Source organism: Melospiza melodia, chromosome 6 (assembly GCF_035770615.1).
Source record: "Melospiza melodia melodia isolate bMelMel2 chromosome 6, bMelMel2.pri, whole genome shotgun sequence".
Lineage (NCBI taxonomy): Eukaryota > Metazoa > Chordata > Aves > Passeriformes > Passerellidae > Melospiza > Melospiza melodia.
Window position 1 is genome coordinate 67,015,988 of NC_086199.1, and position 23,130 is coordinate 67,039,117.

At 35.0% G+C, this 23,130-nt stretch overlaps 1 protein-coding gene across 14 annotated transcripts in view; it reads right to left on the reverse strand.

Annotated features, from left to right (window-relative positions):
• The window catches only part of LRRC4C (leucine rich repeat containing 4C), a 483,436-nt gene that overhangs the window by 58,184 nt on the left and 402,122 nt on the right, over positions 1 to 23,130 (reverse strand). Inside the window, exon 6 of one of the 14 annotated variants that reach the window (XM_063158813.1) lies at positions 19,091 to 19,205. The exons of 12 other annotated variants lie outside the window; for them this stretch is intronic. The gene's annotated coding sequence lies outside the window, so the exon portion shown is untranslated. Of the gene's footprint in view, positions 1 to 6,566; positions 6,587 to 19,090; positions 19,206 to 23,130 lie in introns of those variants that run through there. One more of the 14 variants, XM_063158820.1, reaches the window with a different exon arrangement.

Genomic DNA, 23,130 nt, shown 5'->3' on the forward strand with positions numbered 1-23,130 from the left:
AGTCACTATTTTTAAAGAGCAGCTAAACCTTTTTTTTTTCTTTTCAAAATGAAAACAGAAATTCTCTATTGTTAGTAGTATTGTTATTGTTATTATTTATGTGAATTATTCCTATTTTCTATTCCCCTGCTGGTGTATATGTTGCTTATACCAAAATTTTACAAATCTTTTACCAACTTAATACCATGTTATAGAGTTTTCAATCATTAATTAGAAGTGAATTTATGTAAATCAGTTTCAGAAACAAAGCATGGAAGACAAAGGGCTGGCACTAAATAACCTTTAAGATCTGTTGTGATCCAAGCAATTTTTTAATTCTGTTATATGAAAGGAACTACAGGATGTTCCTATTCACTAGTTCACGTGGATACTTCCTAATCACAATTCATTTCCCACAACACAGAGTTTCCAAATAAAGAAAATTTCAATTATATTAATAATGCAAAAGACCTATCCCCTTATTTAATTTATTTTCTGCCCTTTGTACCCTCAAAGTATTGTGAAAGAAAGTGACATCATTTGCTGATGTTGCACATGGGAAAAAAAACTTATTCCCCGAGTCATGAAAAAGAAAGATTTTGAAAGGTGCCTGCTTTGTAGCTGAAGAACTTCTTTCAGAAGATTTGAAGAATACGGTTTATCTTATACTAATGAAGAAGGTGATTTATTTACAGTATATGTGCATAGTCACTTATCATTGATACTCTTGAGGTGAACATAAGGTGGAGGCTGACAAACAGGGACTGAAGCACAGCTAATATTATTCCCTGCAACATACTGAATAGAAATAGTTTAATCTTGCATTGCTGGAAGGGGATATGCATTGTTACCCGCAAAAGAACAGGGAAAAACCCCCAAAATTGTTATTGAAAACTGAAAAAACCCCACCAAACAACTGATGTAGAGCCATTAAAGATCAAAATATTTTTAGTGCTATTGCAACAGTGTAGTCTACTAGTACAAAGCAAAGCAGTTAAAAATGTCAGCTGCTTTCTTATCTGGAAATTGTTCATAAATTATTGATGCATTTCTCTGCTAATAATGATATTTTTTTAAAATTTCCAGAAATAAATACAGCTAAAAGCAATTAAAACCTATAAATTACAGATTATTATGTGTCATTGGTCATCTAGTGCAATGCTGATGGTTCAGATGGGATGACCCAACCTTAACAGCTAGAAAGAGGCAAGAAAATATTTGAACATTTCAGGAAAAGAAGCGGAGGCTTTAAACATGTAAAGGACATAAAAATAGTTTGTTTTTTTTCCTTTAAAGAGAAGGTGTTTTGGAAATTATGTTCAGTTTAAAAGAAGTTCTCTTCCCTCTGAAGAGTAAAATGGGAATAGTCACCAGATCTCTACCAGGAACATTTGCTTCCTGTTACACTGATTACCAAGATGTGAAAAATACCATCAGTTCCAGCTCAGTACTCCAGTTTTCCAAAACTGTCAAAATCGTACTCATGCAAAAGAAGTATCCACGCAAGCATAATGAACCAATCTGATAGAAAATGGCACAGACAACCACAGGCAGTGGTGCCCAGCTTATGAACCCTCATTAAGATACATGAACTCTGCTTGTATATTTTTCTCTCCAAAATATGCAGCGCCCATTTTCACATGGCAAATTTGGAATCAAATAAAAGTAGTAACCTGTAGGCCTTGTAAAGCCTCAGAGCAGACTTAGACTTTGCAAGCAGGTTATCTGGTTAAGCATTTTATAAATATTTGCAAACAGAATTTTATCATCTCAAGTATTAATTTCTATGGTCTGGGAATTACAGTTGTACCTGCATTAATATCACCTTTTTATTGCAAATAAAGAATGGTGAAATTTGCAGAAATATCCCTTTCACCTTTTTTATTTTTTTAATTCTACACTTAAATTTAGTCTAATTTTTTGTGTACAGTGCAATGAATGTGTAATAATCCATAATATTTTTTTAAACATAATTAAAAGTGCCCACACATCCTAGGGAAAAAAAGATTGGTTATTTGAAAGAGCAGCAGTGCAAACTTTCATCTTTTGCATATAATCTAGTAGATAAACTACTTGCGAGGAATGAGGGATACTCAGTTCAATTCCTGCTTCATTTTGAACTGAAGCTCTTCCTGAAACGAAGTTTATTTCACAGCACTAAGGTTGGAAAAGACCTCTGTGGTCACCAAGCCTAACCATCAACAAGCAGCACCACAATGTTCATCATAAAACCATGGCCTCAGCTGCCAAAACCACGTCTTTTGAACACTTCCAGGGATGGTGACTGGGATGGAACCACTTCCCTGGGCAGTCTGATCCAATGCTTAACAACTCCTTCTGTGAAAAATTTTTTCCTAATATCCAGTCTAAACCTCCCCTGACACAGCTTGAGGCCACTTCTTCTCTTCCTGCCACTTGTTACCTGAGAGAGGAGAAACTCCCACCTCACTACAACCTCTTTTCAGGTGGTTGCAGAAGTGATAAGGCAGACTTCATGCCCCTGAAGCAGAACCACACTTGCTAACCATATAAAATTTCTGGGGACAAAAGGAAAAGAGGGAGCACACATGGTGGTGAATCTGGACATGGAAAGATAGTTCTGGTTCAGAACTGGGTTCTTCTTTGTTTATTTGGGATTATTACCATAGTAACAAGATCATATAAAATGTACCTTCAAGATCAGTAATCCAAAGCTGGTCTGGAAATCAATTGTGGCCTTTGTAGTCTACCTTAGACACTACTCACCAGAGTATTACAAAGACCCTTATCTATGGATATTAGATACAATATATTGATTAGTATATTGAAATACACCCTAGAAAACAAGTTTGTTCTCCTTAACAGCACACTCATGAAAACCTTTTGAACAGAGTTGAAGAGATTTCAGCTCAATTAAATCTACAGTAGACAAAACCCCTGCATGTATTCTTGCCTAGTCATATTTCAAGAAGGATGAAGAGAACACCTTGCTGAGACTTACCAAATGTTTAGCCTCCCACCTAAAAAAAGCCTGTTACAAGTTTTATCTAAATGATTTTAGGCTACAAACTTTATCACTTTTTGAATTTCTGTCTTGAACATTCATAACATTTTGTATGAAAGGCCATTTTTATCCAACATAAGGAAAAGTAAAAAAGGAAGAAAAAAAAAATAATCACACCTTGTGTGACTGCAGTTGTCCAGGGCTGGACTATGCAGGAACTTGTGAGGCAATTTCTCCACAGGAAAGGGAATTGTGCTGCACCACTGCTTAACTTGTCAAGCAGCAGCACAGATTGACCAGGGGACCAAGTTTGGAATACAAGGTATAAAATAAAACCTGGACCATTTTTATGCTTGTATTCAGTAATGTTAAGGAAATGCACAACAATTATACTGAACTCCTGAGTGGAGGGGAGAGGAAAAAAGTAAAAAAACACATCCAGAAACAAATAATTATGGAACTTCGCAAACATGTCAAACCACAACTTCAAATGACAATCTACATTGTAAAAAATTCAACAGGTATCAATGTATTAAAGAAGGTATCTCAGTTTTGCTAAAAGAAAAACAAAACAAAAAAACCCAAAAAACCCCTATAAATATGAAATTTGATAGCAAATTCCCATGATTTCCCCCCTTTCTTCAAATACTCTTCAGAAATAAAATTTAGTCTTTGGCTGAGATCCAGTATAATCAGTCTAACTTTCAAATCAAGAAGGAGATATTGTACCCAAGCGACTAAAAATCCCTAAGAAAACTCAAAATCCCAGCAAATTATTCTGCTATTAGACTTCAGAGACCATCATACTTTTGACACATCTTTAAAACGTTGGGCTTAGTGGTTTAGAGAAATATTAAATTCTCTCATGAAGAATTTCAGACCTCCTCTTTCCAGATCATTCTCCACACTTTCCCTGATTTCCCCTAGGCTGTGGCAAAAATCTCATTGCAGATGAGCACAGCACCCAAGCTCCTGACACAGCCACATGGAGACAGTGATTCCAACATAACCAGTTCTCCATCTATTCTCTTGTCAGGGCTTACACATAATTATCTCTAAAGTCTGTGTTTTCTTCAATTTGAATCATGCAATACAGTCATGAGGTGAAAACTGATATTTTGTTGACTTGCTAATTAAGAAAGTAGATGGAATACTTGAAGCATGTATTACTAAACTTTTTTGTTGTTTTTAGTCCTGTCAAGAAGTTTAACACAATTTGTGAAAGCTTGGAAATGCTAGCTGTTGCATTTTTACTCATATTTATTCATTAGAAAAACCAAAATTAAGCAAAGAAAATTGGCATATAGTTCTGAAAACCGGTTCTAGAATGAGATGGAAACTCGCAATCCCCTTAATTTCTATGCTTAAAGAACAATCAGTGCAGAGAAAGAATACCTAATTTACAAACATTCATTCATTCCTTTGCTTATCAGCTAAGGTAGTCAGGAGAAATGTCATTATACAAAACTCATGTTTGCTTCAGCAGCAGAGGGAATGAGAACAGAGCACTTTATAAACACCTCCAAGGAACTGATAAGGGATGACTGCAGTTATCGGCATCAGAGGCACAGACAAGGAGCTAATGCCACAAGCTACCCAATCACTCCATCCATAATGACACCCACAGGAAAAAATCTGGGACCATACTCTGCATGTTTTCAAAACATCCAGCATGGAGCATTTCTTCCTCCTAAATATATATTGTGAAAGAGTTTCTAAGGAACTATCAGATGAATTTATATGCTCATAATTCAGTGGATTCCTGACTGCTTACTTCTTTCAATGGCTTAGAGTTGCTAGTACCTAGAAAATTTATTTTATTTCAGGTGAAAGAGTTCTCTGGTCTGTGTAAAAGAAGGATGCAAATTCTACATTGTATCTTATTAAGTTCCAGATGGTCACAGACAGCAGCACAGTGACAAACATAACCTTCCTGAGTAATCACAAATATGCTAATAAAGTACAGCATATACAGCATACCTGGACTGTTACCTTGACTGACTTTCTATCTGTGAATTACTCCTCAGAAGTTAAATAATTGTTGAGCTAGCCCATGGGTTTATCGCTTTTCTGAATCACACATACAGCTAGCTAATGGTTCTGATTACCATCCTAAGAAATATGCATAGCAAAGGAAGATTTTGCTGTACTGCAGCCAGGGCAGAGCTATTTAGGCAAATGAAAATGTCTCCTTAAGAGCAGGTTTCTTTCTGTGCTTGTTCACATCACAGAGAAACAGAGCTAATGCTACGCTCCTATGAGTGCTTTATGCATTCTGACAAACCAAACGAGGTTTGTCAGGAGAGGCTCTAGGCAGCATGGAACTGCTGCAATTTTACATCTCATTGATTACCACAATGGGAATTGAAAATGGTTCTCTGCTTTTGACATGATATTAAAAATACTGTTGCAGAGCTCAGAAAAATATGCAGGTCCTTCAATGAGGGGAAAACTTTGTACAGCATTGTTTCTTCTTGAATTTGAGTCAGGCCCATCTGACCTTTACAAAGGCTAATAATAAAGCACGAAGGTGACATGCGGTAAAGCATGTCATTCTGTGAGTCGTTCTGCAAGAGGATACATGAAACAAAAAGGCAGTTCAATACCCTGAGGCTTTGGGGATCTGCTTGTGTTGTGCCGTGTGCATCCTGTATACTGCTGGCATTACATAGAGTATGTGGGAACCCACATGTCACAACAAACAATACAAAAAGAACAAGGCCTAAAAACGACTGTAAGAAAATTAAGATTTATTATTACTGTCACACTGTGCTTGTCATTGGCTGGTTTGATGTTTTGGAGAGGTTTTCTATGAATTTTTCAGAAGAATTATTATTGCTTTTATACAAAAAATCTGAAATCTCTTCAGTTGCCATGTCTTCAAGTGATTTATTTTTGCTGGATCCAGCAGTCCCCATCCACAGAATGTTACCATTTTATGAGGGACACACTCACATTTTAAGCACAGCAAAACAACCCCAAAAGCACAGAGAATAATCTACAGTGACAGCAGTAGAAGTTTGTTCTACTCAGAGATTGCAAATGACATATGTAGTACCATGTGCTAAGCAAGCTGTGATAGTCACTAACCCTTTGAGGTGCCTAGCAACCCTCAGCAGCGTTCAGGAGGAAGAGAAGATTCTCAGCACTCAACAGAATTAAATTCCTAATAAAACTGTTTACTCAGAATCCTAGCAGCCCTCAATGATCTTTAAAATCAGGCAGAGGGAACCATACTTACCACAAGACCAAGACATTAGTTACTGCAATTGCAACATCAAAACCAATTTCATTTAAAAAGGAAATCTCTGTATTTAAAAATAATTTCAGGCTTATGGAACTTCCAGTGGACTGGTCAACCAACTGGGAATCAGAAAATCAGAGCTCTGAATTTCATATCTTTCTGATATTTATTCTATATAATATCTATATACAAATAGCTATACTGATGCTTTACATTTGCATACAATGCAGATACATTTTCAGCACACACACCATATAATCAACAATTAGTATAATAGGCAAGCTAATCAATGGAGTTTGAAATGATACAAAAATTGAAAACCAAGTTTCAGCAAATTAATGACATCTGTGGTATTCCCACCTGTATATCCAATCACAGGAAGTCGGATGCAGCAATTAAACACAGACATTTCCAGTGACTCACATTAGGACACACTGGGATCCATGTATCAGCTAAAACTAAGTCTGTATGATAAAAAAACATACCATTCAATAAAAAAAAAAGAAACAAAAACTCAAATGTCACTCCAATACTACCAAGTTATCAATAAGAACTAAGCTATGTGTGAAGACAACTAGTAGTTTGATAAATAACAGAACAGGAATAGAAAATCCCTCTCACAGACCAAAGGTAGCTTTTGAGAATTCACAAATATCTTGTCCTTGCTGGACAATAATGAGATAATAATAAAGGCAGCAGTCTGCCTAGAAATCCAGTAAGTGATCTCAGTAATCATCTTAAGAACATTAAGGACTAAGAATAAATTTGTGTAAAAAATATTGTCTTGGACTTCTTGATCCTTTGATATAAAGTGAGATAAGGACTAAGGGAAATAAAGCCAGAGAAGTTATGTGGTGATGGGACAAGCCTCCTGATCACACTTGAAAAAACTAATTTTTCCAGAACAGAAGTCATCTGCTAGCCAAACCCAGCAAGCATTTAATTTTTCTATAATAAGAAACTCTTTCACACAAAACTTTGTGATGTGTACAATTGCACCTGTGACAGCTGTTCTCATCTACTGGTAACTGGTCTGATGGAAAGGCATTAATATGAACTTTAATACTAACAGAATCATTATCACCCTTAGGTTTTTTTAATATATGCATATATAACCTATCACCTGCAACTTCATTTGGTGATGGTGCTTCATAGAATACCTATTGCTAATTTTTCAGTATAAAAGAATGCTAATTTTTCAGTAAAAAAGAATACACTTTTCTGGGTTTTTTTTGTACATGTCATATACCACCATAAACTAAACTTTATAATACCAACAGCAACTTATTCTGAAACAGAGAATATTTAAAATAATAAAAAAAGAAGCAATTTACAAATTTCAGTTAATTATATTAGTTTCTAACACCAATAAAGAGTTTTAGATTGGCAATTCTTCAGTACAACTGGCTTCAGCTGTTCCAGAAGGTCATCAGCTGCTACAAAAGGCCTGATCTGATGCCAGCAGTCGCTGAGAGTTCCATAAACAGTGAAACAGTAATTTCATTAGTATAGTTCTTACACAGAGCAGTGTGTTGGAATACCACAGAATGGCTGAGGTTGAAAGGGACCTCTGTAAATCATCTGATACAAAACCCGTTCTCATGCCCCTAGATGCAGTTGCCTCTGGCCCTGCACTAGTGCAAGGGGTTGTTCCTCCTCAGATACAAAACTTTGCATCTCTCTGTGTTGAATTTCATGAGGTTCCTGTCAACCCATTTCTCCAGCCTTTCAAGATCCCTCTGGATAGCAGCACAACATTCTGAATACAGAACACATTCTTGGGTCACTTGTTTAATACACTGCTAATTTTGTGACTTCACCTATTTTTTTCTTTATTTCTTCCTGTGAAATGCAAAACCATTAATGCTTTCCCCTTCTTTTACCATTTACTCAATCAATAATATATGCATAATGTGTCTTTTCAGCAGAGACTGAATTTTTTTCTTAATTTCTGGGAAGTATCATCACAAATGCTGCTATGAGAAAAAAAAAATACACAAAACAAAACACTGCAGCTTGGGTCTATTAACCTCACAAGTAAAACTCTTCATAACACTCTTCATCTGAATGCATTAAATCATATAAAAATGTGATATAATAAATGAAACATCTCTAATCTTATCTTGGTGCTCTACTGAAAGTCTAGGGGGTCTAAAGGGCTGAATTATAGCCAAAGGGATTTTTTGTTGTTGTTTTAGCTGTTTGGGATTTTTTTTTAAAAATAAAAGAAATAAACTAAGGCACTAAAGTTCTGATGTTGAGTACCCAGTGATAGAAACCGTACGGCCTGAACTTCAGGGTTGCTGAAGTCGCAGTGAATTCAAAGTTAGGCATCATCAGTGTTCTGTAAATTCAGACTTTGCAGGTATTTAAACTTGGTTACTTGCATACCAACACATCCAACACAGAATATTAAATAATGTATGGCAATCCACTCTCCTATATAATTTTAACCACTTTCTAAGAAGTGGAATGATTGTAATCAGTGAAAAATCAATACAATATCTCATCTCATAAATGGATTTCTACAGATTTTTAAACTTTCATTACACTGTTATTTAAATTATTTTATATTTAAATGAATAAAAATTAAAGTGGGTATGAATTTTTGAATGACTTTCAATCTTTAAACTACATATGCATTGTTAATACAGATATACTGAATCTTATCTAAGCTGCATTAGCGGCAGCCTAAGTGTAAAGAAGATCTCCAGAAGAATGATTCAAAGCTAATAGACAAAACTACAAATTTTCTCTCAAATTTGCCTTCAGGGCAGAGGGTAACCAAAAACTTGTCCTTTGCTCCACCTCTTTTCCACCGATAAGGAATGATGGCCTCTGAGAAGGAGATACTGCCAATCACCACAGCCTTGATCATGTATATGGCTGGTACCACAAGGAATTTTGGATCCATTATTGGATGACAAAGAAATTTTACCAGTATATCTCGCATTATCTTAGTCCATTGTCTCCTTCATACACCTTACACGAGTCTGATGCAGTCATGGCAGCCAAGTCCCCCTAAGTCTAAGCAATCTTGCTGCCAAAATTATAATGATGAGCAGGATACTCGGAGATGAAAGAGTACAAGAAAAGCTCATTTTAGAAGGACAGACCAGTCAAACATGACTAAATTAAAAAAAAAAAAAAAATCAAAAGCAAATAAAAAACCCCACATGATTTTCTGAAAATCTGAAGGTTACAGATCTTGAGAAAGAAAATTCAGCATGATACAGCAAGAATGAAATGCCAATAAAACAACAATAGTATGAAATGAAGGTAATAAGCTGAATAGCAGCAAAACACTTCATGAGACTAAAATCTATCCAATAGAGACATAATTCTGTAAGGCAGGAACATTTGGAAACAGAGTAGACAAAGCATGAGACAGCATGAAACAAATTGTGTACTGATGACACAGAAGGCTAAATCATCTATATTTCCCTTTTTGTCTTTGAGATTACTTCTTCTAGTCAATCATTCTGGAGCACCACTACATTTTAACACCTCTTTCTTTCATTTTCTTTCTCCCTTCCTCTTCCCTTTGAAAGCACTATCAAAATAGATGTGACCTCATTTCCCTTCTTTTTCCTCTGGCTTTAAAGGAACAATCTGTATAATCACTATGTTTACCCAAATGTTTTCACATTTGGTTCTTTATATCTGAAAACCTATTTTAAGGAACATCTGGACATAGTGTTCAACATTCCTCTCTTAAAATGTAGTTTTCTGTAGTCACATGATTTTTATAAGGTCACCTATCACAAAAGTCAATGACCTTATAAAAAAGTAGATGAATGAGTGAGGAAAGATTTGGGCTGGAGAAAATGTTAAGTATCATGACTGTTTACCACAAGCATACATTCATATACAAAGTTCATTCACGAAGAATAGACTAAGGCTCTTCCAAAAAGACAGGAAAAAGCCTAGAAGCCTGCAAGCATTTTAGAGAAAAGATTTAATGTTAATAGAATTCTAGAAAATAGTATTCAAAAGCTCTTGATGACAGAAGAAAGTAAATGCTTCTCTCTCCTTGTTAAAAAAAAAACAACCTCAAACCAGTTTTGGCTTTGCTGGGAAACTATTTCAAATACAAGAGTATCTGTACATGCTTGTTGAAATGCTCTATATCTTCTAAAGGGGATGTGTCATGAATTTTTACCAAGTTTTTAGTAATATTCAATTTTTCCAATAATTTTTTCCAGACATTTTTAAATGTCGAAGAGAAAAGGAGGAAAAATACAAAGATAGTTACTAGTATCCTAATAGCATATTTTCTGCCAATAGCTGCTAATATTTAAATTATTTTAAAGAAGTTATGCCTCTTTGAAATACTCATTACTTTTTCAATACCAAATTTATCTATTTTCAGTTTCTTGTAAGAAGTGTCTGAAATAAAAGATTTTTATATCTCAGTCCTCTCAATATTGTCACTATTACACTCTGTTAAGAAATAGAAATTTAATGTCATTTAATAAAATGCCCAAGTTTTTGGTCCAAATAAAAGAAATTAAAAAATAAAAAAATCAAAACCATTTTTTTAGTTTGATTAACTTGACTTTAGTCTGCAGTCGGGGAATTATGAAAAATCTACTGCCTTATGTGGGGGTACGTGCAATAGAAGAATCTTTATATAGAGAGTTGTTTAACAGACTTGATGGTATTTGGTGTGCAAGAGCAGGTTCTTTAAAAGGAAGTAAATCTTTGCCCATTTGTTTCTTCATGTAGGACATAATTTGAATTTTTTTTTTTTTTTAATTCTCAGCAGCTCTTATCATCCTTCTCACTTCAGCTCCAGGAAAAACAAAAAATTTTGGTTGATAGTCTGAAAATATGATTTAAACTCATATATTTCACATCCTTTAATAAATTCATCCTAAACTCTGGTGAAATTGAACAATTGGCAGAATGGATTGAAGACACAAAAGAATGAAATAACAAGGGCTCTGCATATCTGGGACTGTGTGGGTAAGAAGAAGTGATAGAAAAGTTCACTAAATAAAACATATAAAAAGTAAACAAGTAACAAATAAGTAAATACATATGAATAAATTAAGACTAAAATAAATAATAAATAATTATAAAGTAAAACAAATAATTTGTGGTACTACAGTCTCATGTCCCACTGATACCTTGTATATCATAAGAACCTGCAGAATGCAGGAACCCTAGGCAGAAGAATGTACAAAAAGTACTTGGAATAAAATTTAGCTTTGTATCCCTGAAAAACTATATGTACTGAGCTAAGTTTGGAAAAAAATCCCAAAGAACACTATGGAAGTCTTGCTGGTTCCCACTAAACACCAATCTGGTTTGAATTCCAAGGACATCTTAGAGTTTTTATTCTCTTATTTATAATACCATCAAAGAAAACTTTGAAATTAAAAATAACACCATAGAAAACCCCCCCACATCCAAAAAATCCCCAAAAAAGCCAAACCAAACCAGTCAACAAAAAAACCAAAAAAAAAAAAAAAAAACCAAAAAAAAAAAACACCAAAAAACTAAAACAAAAAACCAAACAACCCTAACCCAATCACAATATTTGTATTCATTTCTGATGAACAGGAAGAAGTATTAAGGCAGTCAATTGAAGTCAAGTAGAACTTGGTAGGTTTCTTGCCTTGGTAACCCTTACCACCTCTTGGGATAGGGACTGTGAGATAAGTGGCCAATTACCTTGGAAGAACAAATGGTTTAGCCTAACTTTACTTAAAGGCTCCAGCATTTTTAAAGCACAGTTAAATAAGAAATTATTACCTCCAACCAGGCTCATTTTAGGGCAATTAGAACGAGCATAATACCCAGTGATATTTTATGTCTATTATGTATAAATAAGGAGGAGGTTTTCTGAACATTCAATATTTTCTTATAGGAAAAGGGTTTTTTTGTTATCTTTACAGAACACTGAGAACAGATAAAAAAGCTGCTTTACAATAAGTCCCAACTTGACAGATTTTGGAGTTTTGTTTTATTTGATCAGGTTATTCTCAACATGTTTTGGAAACCAGGAGTCAGTCCTCTGAGCACAGTATGAGTGGCAAAACTGAGTTATGATTGAAAACCAGCCTTGCTCTAATGGAGAGATGGAGCTAAATAACTACAGCAGCACTTGGATCATTTAGCTGCCATGTCCTGGGCCTAGGCACTCAGTTCTGGCTGAAAATGGAAGGGTATCCACAATATTTACCTTTGATGGCATGCTTGCCATAGAATGATCAGTCATAATAAACTACTGTATATTTATCATACACATGCAAACCAGAGAAACTATGTGAGTCTACCAAGGAAAGCAGAGAAAATAATATGTTATAAAAGACAGTTATTCTTTTTCTTTAATGAAAAAGGGAAGCTAGCTTCAATTTCTTGAATCTAGAAAAAAGCCATCTAAGCCCAGAACCATATTTGCAAATGCCATTATGTAGTTGATTTCCTGAATAAAAGGGGATTTTGAAAATACTTAAGGCCTGAGTCAACAGAAATATCTGAAAGTTCAAGGAGTGCAAATGTCTGCAGCCAGTGGAGCTCAGTACAGGCACACTGACTGTTCAAGGGAAACTCTGAGGGAGAGAACTGGGAGGTCCCACTGCATGCCAGGCTGAGCACGAGCATTTCCACTGACTACTTTGGGAGGGCAGGTGGTCATGCTGATTTCTAACAGTCCTTTCCATACAAAAATTTCCTGGCTTTATTGAATTATAAAAGTAGCAACACTTGCATAGACATATTCACAAATATTTTCTCTTAAATAAACAATAAAATTAATTAAAAACTTAAAATATGCAAGAATTAAGTAGAAGTTTAACAATTTTATGTAGTTTGAGGGGTTTAGGCACTCATGTTGGAAAAAAAGTCCATAAATCTTAGAAAAAAGTAGAAAAAACCCTTTTTTGTTATCTAAATGTCCAACTTACAGAAACAGATATAGGGGAAAAACACCATCCATGGTTTAATATTTTTTACATAATGGATATACTTTTATAGGTATCATATATTCTATTTTATATGTGGTATAATCCAATATTGTGCAAAATAATTAAATTTTTACAGTTAATAACCACTATTATGGAAAAACAGAATGCTTAGTAGTTCTAAGCCCACTTTCATTTCCCAAGGGTCTAAAAGGTGCTGAACAACTCCAGCCTCTAATGACTTTGTAATCCTATTTTGCACTTGGCTTATTATAGCAACTTGTATTTCTCTTCAGTGGCTCAATCCTGCACAGCAGAGAGATCTAGTCCTGATCCAGCAAAGTGTCCTGATTCCTGCAGGTTGTACCCAGATCACAGTCTACAAAAACTTCATTTTCAGCAAAAATGATAGAAGAAGTGGAAGGGAGAGCCTTAGCACTGTTTTGCCGGCACAGGAGAAAGCTGAAAAAGGCTGATGTAAAGAAGGCAATAAAATGAATAGATTGCAATAAATTGTTTTCTTTATGGATCAAGGCATTGTCTGATTTTGAACTGTGACTAAACCACAATTCCCTTCCTGAGATTCTTCTCGGATATTCCTTTCCCTACTGAAGGAGTTGAAGAACTGTTCAGTCTAGCTTTTCATTTACTCTCACCTGTATTGTCATCTCATGCAAAATAAAATAACTTGAATTTTCAAGCTGGGTTTTTCAGATAGGTGTGAGTCTTATGGTCATGAACTAATCATACTTTTTAATACACTTCTTCGCCTTCATATTTGTTACCAATATTTCAAGTTTTGGGTGTTTTTCTTCCTTCATTTGTTATTAATTAATATGTTTCTAACCAAATAATGCTCTATAATATTTATATGTAACAGCTGCTAAATTTTGCTGCACTTACTCTGCCCTACACAAAAGCAAGTATAAAATTATTGTCTTTTAGGAAAAGGACTCAATTTAATGTTAATATATCTGGATTACTGTATCTTGATCACTTTGCTATTCATTAAGTCCATTTTACCTGTACAACAACACAGAACAGTGGTAGAAGCATGGGGAAAAAATATAGGAAATGACAATTTCTTTTAAGAACTAGCACTGTATGAAATGCCTTTGGATGAAGGAGGGATGAAAGGGGGAATTGGTTATTTTAATGATTGGGGCACTCTATTTGGACTTAGATAGGATCTAATGCATCAATACCAACAATGAGAATAATTACTCAATGACTTTTGATTTAATTTTTTTGGCCAGCTCTGGGACACTGCAAAAGAAACCCAGCTGTTCCTTGATTGCACATTTGATATTAAATGGTGTTATATTTTCCTCAATGCAACACAGAGAGTTACTAACACAGCAAGTTGGTTACTATGTATGTTCTCTGGAATACTGCAATCATAACAAACTGAAAAGAGATTTTATAAAAGAATCAGGTAAGGAAGAAAGATAAAGCACACCAAGGAAATTCTGTACATGCCACTCTGAAGGACTGGACTTAGGGCACATGTGTTGTAGAGATTGGATCTAGCAATAAATGCAATTGCAGAGTTAAGCTAAATTACTTTTATCAATTCTATTTAATAAGTGTTTGTATAGCCTGTAACATCAGACTTTGACCATTCATCTTCCAGTCTATTCAAGCACATTGACATAATCTAACAACATAAGCTTTGAAAAGATAAACGTAAAACCAATCTACATTAACTCTTTTCTATTTGAAAGACAGGTCTGATTAAATACATGATTTATTTTACATTAAAAGTCAACAATTTTTAATGGCATCATAGGAGCTGAAATCCATGAGAACTGCAGCTTTTGAGATTCTTTGACACAAACTATGTATGCAAAGTGTTCAGATATAGGTTTAGTTGTCTTACCTAATGAAATGAAGATTCAGGGCTTCAGTTTATACCCTCTGCTACCACAGATAATGGTAGTAGCTAATTTCCATGCCTTCTGGAATAGTGGTGATAAAGGAACTAGAAACACAAAATCCGTAAAATTTAAATTGAGGATTCTTTGTCCCAAGGCATTAATGTTGTGTATGCTTGTTGTTCGAAGAGAATTCGCCCCAGACCATCACTTCTTGCTTTTTAGTCATGGTGCATAACAACTGTCTCTCATTTACTCAAATCTCATTCACATTTATTCAAGAAGAATGAAGCCAGCTAGGAATACCTATGCACACTGATTGGGTAAGTCTACTGGTAGCTTGAGCCAAAATATGATGATCTTTAAAATTAATTTACATTTTAAAAAACAGGATTTTTAAAAAATTTCAGCTCTTTTAAAATATTGCAGATTAGTATTTTAAAAATATTTCTGCTTTTGCACCTACTGCCTGAAGAATGATAAATGCTCAGTTTAAATTATTTTCCATCTGGTAACAGGCATTTACTTCCTTCTAAAGATGACTGATGTGCTGATCACATTTCAATGCAAGAAAGTATCACCAAATAAGGCCAGAATTTTCCATTCGCTTCTGTTGGATGTAGGCAATACTTGTTCTGAAGAATGTTCTAGTTTTTCACCCATATTTAGAAAACGTATTGTGTACCATGGTGAGATAGTCTGATTCTTGCCAGATTTGAACAAAAAGGCAACACAACGTTAGATAATTTTAGTCATAATGATACCATTCAGTGGAATCACAGTTATGCAATGCTATGTTTTCACAGCATTGTGGAGTTGTGTTAGGATACTAATTTCTTGGCATTGTAGCCCAATTATTTTCATTTATGAACTCAGAGGGTGGAGGGAAATTTGCCATGCTAAAATTTGAAGCTTTCTACTTTGAGTCCACTGTTGCACATACACCATTCTCATAATAGCAGAACAACTCTGCTATTACTGAACAGGCAAATCAGATGGATTTAAAAAATAGAGGAACACTGTCAGGATTTTTTGATGAACAGTAAAGGAGAGGAGTCTAATTGGTAGAAAAGTCATGTATGAAGCAGATCTCCTTTGTGGAATGCAAACCAAAGCAAAATGCGAAAAAAGTACCATCATGTTCTCTTCATCAACAGAAGCTTATGCAGACATCTCTTAACCTAACACCCACCACAAAAATAAAGAAAAATACAGTATGTTTGGGAGACAAAAGTGTCAATTATTTTCTTTAAATTCCTAGACAGTCATGGCTCTGACTCATCCAATTTTCTCAGTTTAATAAAATATGACCCTGTGGGAGTAGCCTTTTGCAAAATTTACCATAACTATCTTCTGCCTCCAATGTGAGAACTGAATTCTGACCATGTGGACAATTTCTCCTTTATCTGGTTAGTTAACTACTGAGGTACCTCTGTGTAACTTCTAGCCTGATCATTCTGGCAATGTGGAATTAATGCAATGCACAAAATTTTGATAAGAATCTCTGAATTCATGTAAATTTTCCAAGAACTTTTAAAAAAGGATGAAATTAAGAGGTTGGGGGGGGGAAGGGGGAAAAAAAATAAAATTTAGAATAATTATGAAATCAATAAACAATTAAGCAATTCACCAAAGCTACTCAAACACCACAATACCAAAAGACGCAGATTCTACGTTAAACTCAATTCATAAAAGATCCTTAATGTGCCAAGCAGAGGCAAGTAGGCAGTTGATATCCATTTCAGTGTCTTAATTGTATTTTTACCTCTACAGACAGTCATAAACTAAAAAAAATAAAGTTAAAAGTGAAAAAAAGAAGAAACTTAACACTACATTTATTCCTTTTCCCTAAGTCTGACAAAATGTTATTGTACTGTATTTGTAATTTATAAACAGTGATTTATGTATAAGCACAGTACACATTCAGACAAACTTCTGATCTCAAAAACCCCTTCTCAAATAAACAGTTTTCATTCATCACAGTATTTCTGATTCAGTCGCAGACATGCCTTCCTGTGCAAACTCATGGCAACTGACAATGTGAGAAATCGAGACATCACCAAGCCCTTTGGCTGTGCTGGGAGTTTCCTGGGGGTAGGTTGGTCACAGTAAATTGTCCCTAGCTGTGAATTTCACTTTCCTCCTGAGACTCTAAATCTCTTGACCTCTGAGTCACATTTCAAGTCCACATACTCTTCATCTGCTTGTTTGCACAGAAGGCAGAGGATGAGTGTCTGCAGAACTAGAGAGGAGATTGAAAGGAGATATGTCCTGGGTTTGAGGTAAAAAAGGAACATCTCTATATTAGTGGGGTGCTATAGAAACCGGTCCTCCATCTGTAGGAAGTGGTTCATCTACTAAATGCATAGCAAGGCGGCACATCTTATCAAATGGAAGCACTCAATGTTATGAATTATGACAAAAACATCTTTATATCCCTAATGTTTCTTAACATTGACAATAGTCAGAGTATACAAAATGTAACAGTCCAAGAAGAAGAAAATTTGTGCTTTTCAACCATTATATTATATGAACAGAAAATAAATGAATAAGAATTTTGGTGCAAAATATGTAGAAAGCCAGATAAGGTTTTGCTTGAATGCTCCTTATCTACTTGTTTAGAGCTAGAATATTAAAACAATATTTAAATAAGCATATGTTTGCAATTCTTACTCTTAAAAGTAAGAATTTTTGTAGGCTTATAATCTTGCTTAATTTTGAGGAAGGAAATTTTAGTTTGGTTTTTTTTGTGCAATTCAATATATGCCCAGAGTAAAGTAAGTTAATAGGAAAAATCACTATGAGCCTGAATACAAAATAGGGGTATGAAATTGCTGGCAGATCAGGAAAAACCCTTCTTAGCCATGCAAAGACAAGAAAAAAATTGACCCATGCATCCAGAATTAATTATTAAAAGGAATATTAAAAAGATGTATGTATTTTTTTGTTTCCATCTCTTACTCTGCACTGAGACACTGTTTTGCGTATGGTGACACAGACTGCAATAAGAACTGTCCTTACAAAATGCCTTTTATTCAAGTACCTTTAATGCAACTTAAATCCTATGTTCACAAAATCTCTCCTTAAATCCCACTCCCACTTCTTAAATTACACTAAATTTGTTTTGATATCTGAACCCTTAAAAACAGAGAGTGTTGGCTGCATACATTGGGTATGCACAGGATCTGTCCTACAACATGAGAATGCAATTTCTGCCAAGTTACAAAGAAGTAAAAAGGAGCACATAGAGTCTGTGCGGTTTGTTTCAAGCAATGGGTAGGAAGCCACAGGAAGGGTGACTTCTTCACAGAGTTAAGAAATCTCTAGAGCTGCCCACTACAGTGCACAAAACTGACCATTCCACTATATTTAAATCTATATCCTAATTGCATTTTTCTTTCAAAACCTTTAATTTGAAATTTTAGATGGAAGAAAGATGTCAAACAAGATTTGATATGTTTTCTTGCTTTTGGGAGATGGGTGATAGTTTCATTACTTGTTTGGCAAAAAACTTATTCTTAAACCTTTCTGAAAGTAGTTCCTTTTTTACCCAACTGCCATGCAGTTAGTGTTATAAATCATCAGAAATCTAGATGACTAATGTGTGGAGATTTATATCCCACTCCTACAAAAAAAAAAAAAAAAAAAAAAAAAAAAAAAAAAAAAAAAAAGGAATTGGGTGTTTTGTTAAATATACATGAAAAATACTATTTCCCTGCTACTTTTCTACAGTGCAACCAGAGTTGCAAAGAACCATCACTTTAATATGTCATAAGGCCAAATACACTCCAAAACTTTCAAGAGCAATCTATCCACTAACACACATGCATGCACTACAGAAATATATAGCTTTAGCAGTGAAAGTAGCTCAGCTCATGCCAGTGAAATTAAACTGACAGCTCCTCTAGTACATTTCTGCCTCAATATAGAATCTGTTTTAGTTTCACTGAGGCTTCATTTTGGTCCGTAGATCCATCTGCATGAAAAAGCTGACAAGAACAGTGTTGCATCCTAGAAGTTTTTAACTTTTCATTAAAAAAAGCTACAGAAACGCTCAGAATCAGGCAACAGTTCACTTTCTTCCAATCTCCTCACTTACCTCTCCCCAGTGCCATGATCATTCACTGATATTTCTAGTCTTCCAGAGACCTCTGGCAGCACAGTACTCTTTGGAAACACAGTGTGACAGAAAGAGCTTTGGAATTCTGCTGCCACTGAGGAGAGAGAAGAGCTATTGACAGACAAAATTCATAAGGGCCCCTAGTCAAAGATTAAGGAACAGCCCTATTACAGTTAGATTTCCTAGTAAGCAGGTTGTTGGTCTCTGTAAACATGTGCCTTATCCCAAGCTAGGTCGATGGTTTGAAAAGTAGTCACACCAGTTTCTGACAAGAGAATTTGCAGAAGGGACTGGGAGGGAAGTAAGAGAAAAGGACTATCCCAAACAGGATTTCAGTAGTAGGGAAATTTATTGGTTTCTGTTGTAAGGGAGCAGTCTAAAGGATATTCAGTCTCCTTCCTTGAAAATCCAGGACTACACTATATGGAACACACATGTGGAATAATGCATAAGGATTAAGATGGGATATGGATTTTCTAAATGCTGATTACTACACTGACTACCTAGAGAGATATTCTCAGTCATTATTAAGAGGCCTTTTGGATAATATACCCTTAACATGCACTAGCTATGCCAGCAATATTAGTGCAAGCTCAATGCATCTTAGTGTTTTATACTCATGTGAGGCATGCTGTTTTCTCCTATAAACAAGCACATGAGATCACCCAATTCATTTTTATAATTCCTGCAAAAGTAGTGTTATTTTTCCAAAGGCAAAGTAGAGGATGCAAAAAGGCAAACACAGAAAAGAGCAGCGAGGTAAGAAGTACAACTGTCTCTGACCTCACCCAGAGCTTTCTAACATTAGGAATGCCCTTTGCTACCTCAGAGCAGCATTCCAGAAACTTTTGGACTAACCTCTCAGCTGTAACAGTGAAATGGCACACTACTCCAGGAAGGCTCATGAATGGAAGAAACGCAATTTATCTGAAAAAAAGGACTTGGACTACAGAATTCTAAACAGAGAAAGTGAACATCTACCTCACCAGTAAGTATGAAAGATGTATATTTATTTTAGATTTCCATAACAAATTTTTTTTTCAGAAATATTTAGCGCCAGAAATATTTATTGCAATCAGTGTCCAAGTAAGGTGAAGAGTAACTAGAAATATGAAAAGATAGTCCATTGAGACTGCATTTAATTTCAACCTATACTACCAAAATCTACTACCTGCAGAGATGCAGAGGAAAGTTCACTTAATTTTTTCTTCCTCTCTTGTCTTCCCAAACCTAAGACAGGAATTAGCAAAAGAAATAAATAAGTAAAATCAAGTCCACAAATGGAGTTATTTTATGAGGATAGAAATGCACATTTCTACTCTGAAATTTTTAGGAGCTATTCACAGCAAGAAAAGGATGTGTTCAAAGCAATCTTTAGTGTTCTGTAAGCTAAGAACATGTTGGATATACCATCTTTGACACCTCTATATTTAGTCTATTTCAGACCAGGAAAGAAGACTGTCATCTATTGCACAATAGGTACCACCTGACCAACTATTGCAGAAATTCATGTCCGGATTCATATCATAAGCCTAAACTGGACACAAGCTCAAAGACAATAATTTTGGTTGGTTTTGATTTAGATGTTGAACCCCTGGGTCAGCTTAAAGAAACAGACTTCTGCAGCTGGAGGCCCAGGTTGCTAAAAAAACAGTGTTTCAGAAGTACAACACCTAAAGCTTGCAAACATCTACACTGGGGAGAGAACTCTGGAGGCAGAAGCTTGGGCACATAAATAAATTTCTGGATCGGGTACCGAGGGAACATCTAAATACACATGGGATTTGTTCAGGGATTTGTTCACCCACAGCATAGCTTTCAAAATTCACCTTTGTAGAACATTTCAGATTTGACAAATTCACAGATTTCAAAGGACAGTTTTCCAACTAAGTATAAGTCTTAGGCACCGAGTCACAGTACTGTCATAAAGCAGCAGATGACCCAAAAACTTCTTTGGTGTTCTGATAGCAATCTCAGCAGAGAGGGAATGATGGACTGCAGAGTGACATCCTTTGGGGTATTTTGCTCATAGCTACATATATATGTTGATGACAGGATTGGAAGCCTGGTTATAGGTGCTCAGGCTACATTCCTTCTGCCTGCAGGTACAGGAACCTCAGAATCATCTACTCTGCCTTTCTGAATTGTCAAAATATGCAAAACACAATAAGGAACACTTAACTACAACAGTCTTCCACAAAGACAAGGACCCCAAGAGACAGAAAAAATACTTCTCTGCAAAATTTTAAAATGGTAAATTATTTTCAACATTAAAATTACACCCTTAATTTCCAGCATGAATTTATGAGACCTCAGCAGAATCTATTGCTTCTTCTTAGAATTTTATTTGGTATATTACAAAACATTTAAACATCTACTTTTTTTCCTCTTAAACTAATCACAACAGTTCTTGAGCTTCTTAATAAATAGATTGATGTTAAAGTACTAAACTTTTCCTTTTTATTTAGCATTGAATATTCTTTTCAACAAAATTTTTAAGTGTGGACAAATTCATATGCAAAGAGCATTCCAGTTTTCCCACTGACATTGGTAAAATCACTATTCTGTTTCTCTGGAATGTCATAATATTTTTTAACACTAGCACAGTGGGAGCTCATGTGGAAATTCTTACCTGTTGCAATACCAAATTCTCTTTAGAGTTGGCTTTACAGAGTGTCCGTCATTCAGAATTTGTCCTTCTTGTATGTCACATTTAGCATCCAACATTACTCGGTATGCCAGTCTTATTTATCATGCTGCCTTACTTGGTCTCAAGGGAAAACTTCTCAATCCATGTGATTGAAATCACATCACTATGACCAAAGACATTTAATTAACTGGCACTCTCTGCCAGCTCAGAATCATCAATACAACAAAAACCCCACCATACTAGACATTTAAAAAATGGCAATAAATACCTAAAAACTTTTAAAAACCTTTATATAATTAATCCTCTAAAGCAACATCACTCAGATATCCTCACAGGCCATGCTGGTTATGAGCACACCCACACTCCTGGGAGCACAAACTTTATGCTTTGAAAACATCTTTCAGACTCTTATTCAAGCTTTGTTTCATGGGGCTTTTATTATTTTTGATTATTGGAGGGATGTTTTTGCTTTTTCCTAGTTTAGGGGTTTGTATCTGTTTGTTTTGGTTTTTTCCAATTCTCCTCTTTAGCAGTCAGTTTTGGGAAATGTCCTCTCAGCTCAGTTAATCTTACTCACCCAGTTTGCCCTCACATACCCATCCTAACCGACAGTCTAATCTATGTAATTTTGCTAACTGTGGGCTCTATTCTTATATGAAGTGCAATTTTCTGTCAATGATTTTGCTAGAACATTGGTATTATTATTGTAAAAAGAGTTACAATATCCACATAATCCATTAAAAAATATTTCATCTCAATACTTACTACATCTTACAAGTGCTTCTAAGCTACTTGAATATCCCATGTTTTTTAAAGTTTGAGTGTACTTTATTTCCATGGTAACTTCTATCTACAGCCAGGCAGTATAAAAGGGTCAAATTGTTTGCTTGATAGAAAATAATTCCCATAATACCATACTATTGATATTAAACTTTTCTCTGCTTAAACTTTCTACCAGTTGAATCCTATATTGTTTTTACAGTACCTTTCCCTAAAATTTATGCCAGGGGAAATGGACAATGGTTACCACATCCATATAAGTTTCACCTGTAGCATTAGAATGTTCTCTAGACATATACTCTTGATAACTTTTTGAAGAAGTAAAACACTACTAAGAATACTTGTCCCCTAATAAATATTCCCCAAAATCCTTTTACTTGCTTTCTCTTTCCATAATAAAAAAATTTAATAATAATTTTTCCACATACAGAATGGAAATATTAATTGAAATATTCTGACAGTGATGCATCACTACTGCCAATATCTCTTCACAAGATGAGGCCAAAAAAAACAACAAAAGAACAGCAATACTCCCTAATTCCTGGTGTATTCTAAGACTACCACACAATCACAACACTGGTCTTCTATG